A 2594-nucleotide genomic window follows, 5' to 3' on the forward strand; every position below is an offset into this window, starting at 1 on the left:
TCCTCACTCTTAAGTATCTAAGTATGATTTTTTTTTCATTTTTAAGTAACTAACCATATTTTTGTTTTCATTATAAAATGTGATCGATATAGACAACAGAAGTAAATATCAGCTGGAGGTCGTAAACGAAGCTGATGTGAAGTATTTTGACTCACTGTTCCCACGAACTAATTGCTTCTCTGGTTTATACCGAAATAAAACCGTCAACGAACCATCCGATTCAAATGTGTCTTAGGCGATACAGGGTGTTTATGCGTCACTCTGATACCAAGAATGACTTTGTGTACTGTGGTGAAGCTGAGGGTAGGAGAGGGTTGGGTTGGGTTGGGATGGGTTAGGTCCTAACCCATCCCACACATGCGTAATCCTAACCGTTAGGATTACGCATGTGTGGGTATATTCTGTCGCATTTTATAGGTATCTTGCGTCTTTCTCTTTATTCCTTCTTTATCATGAGTATCTGTGCCTATTAATACACCACCTCGCAGGATAGTGGAAGAGGAATGGATAGTAACGAGATAATATTCTTCTTACATATACCTTAGCTTGATTACAGGTAACACCAGGTAGAAGTTACATGACTCTTAAGAGTTTTCCTCGACTTGGCTGATTCAACTGTAAGACTTGCTGTATTTATCCTTATTAAAATCCTCCACCTGTAAGACCCTCCACTTGTAAGACTCTCCACCTGTAAGACCCTCCACTTGTAAGACTCTCCACTTGTAAAACCCTTTATGGATTTGAAATACCTTCTCGTCTTGGCTCCACTAGTACTGTACACACCCTCTCTAGCCTTAGTTTACAGTAATGTTGAAGTATATAATGAAGACTCACAGCTCATGGGTTAGAAAAACAAAAGATGCTTGTTTTATTTATTTATTTATTTATTTATTTATAGCTTATTTTAGAATCCCCGAAAGTTAGAACAATATGGCTGACGGGACTCACAAGCGGGCGATGTTTGCAGTATCGACCAAGAATAAAAAATAAATGAAAAATAAAATAAATAAATCGTAAATTGGTGCATTGTTTCTCCAGGGGTAATTATAGAAGTACAAATGTTCTCCAGTAGTGGGTAACGATCATAGTCACGTATAGAGCTTCCGACGCAGGTAGATTGATATAGATGCATTACCTGGAGTTAGTGGGTTACAGGGGCCTCTTACACGATAATATTAAAGGTGTTTTTCCTTCTGTTTGTGGCACTTGAGGTGTTTAGGTTAGGTTTAATTAAAATGGTTTAGTTATAATAGTTATATTACGATAAGTTAAGTTGAATTTAGAACTTTTGATTTGCATATATCGTGTTTTAGAAGGATTTGTTAGCTAATAAGTTTAATTTGGATAAGTTTAGTTTAATTTAGATCATTTGATTTTACAAGGTCGTATTATAATGACTGGGAACCATATAGAAACCTGTTAGAGAAGTAAATATTTCTACGGCAGTGAATGAGTAAGTCAATAAGTGGTGTATAGAGCTGCTGACGCAACTTAAACGGTATATACTGTACATTATATGTTATCAGAGCTTTCCTGTTGTACGTAACCGCCTCCGTCAAAGTGTCTTAGTGGCTCATGTGAAGATTAGCCTCTAGTTTATTTAACCTCAAGATTAACTACACTAGCACTGCCTGACCTGACCTGACCTACCCTAACCTAACCTAACCTAACTTAATCTAACCTAACTTAACTTCCCAGGTAGCGTTAAGTTAATCATTAGTTGAAATAAGCTGGGAGGGTTAATCTTCAGGTAATCTACCTTAATTAACAATTTTGGTCAGGTGAGGCCTTCCTTACCTTACTCGAGAGCAGGAGGAGGATGACTTGCTAACGTCTACAGATCATCGTCAACCAAGGCAGATATTGAATACCTTTTGTTTACCTTCGTGGCTTAAGAACACATCTTAACACCATAAGACTATTCGCCTCAATACAATAATACAGTAATTGATTATTGTATTCTAATAAAATTTTCTGTGTATCTTGTGAACCAGATTTATTGTTTGACCTTAGTGAATGAGAAGCTGGTTGAGGTGTATTGTGGTAAACATCCTTAAGAGCAGCTCTGTGTGTTCTTACGACCTCAAAGTAACACAAAAGGTAGCCAATATCTACCCTTGGTCAGTCACTTTATGTAGATGTCAATTGTGTCATTTTTCTAGACTTAGTGCCCCCTGGAGGAGAAAGTAAATACAATGTTGATTTATTTTGGTCACAACACACGCTAGTAGATTATTTTTTCCTATTTAACTAAATAATTAACACTATGTAGCTAACTAATTATATGACTCAAAGATGGTAACCAATATGGCGTCGATATTGTTCACATACTCTATGATAAATAGATGTATTGTCTGTTTAATTTTAGGGAAGAATTTAATTTATAAACTTTTGAGAATCTGGATACAGGAGTTTTGTCTTTGTGTGTGTGTGTGTGTGTGGTGATGATGATGACGGATACTTTCCTCTGCAGTGAAAAAAAATCTTGACATTACAAAGCTTAACTGTAAATGAAGTATTACTTGTAGTTCCTTGTGGAGTAATTACCTATGTGGACGATACAGCTACTCGAGGGTGTAAGACCTAGAGTAGAA

Source organism: Homarus americanus, unplaced genomic scaffold, assembly GCF_018991925.1.
Source record: "Homarus americanus isolate GMGI-L3 unplaced genomic scaffold, GMGI_Hamer_2.0 scaffold25750, whole genome shotgun sequence".
NCBI lineage: Eukaryota > Metazoa > Arthropoda > Malacostraca > Decapoda > Nephropidae > Homarus > Homarus americanus.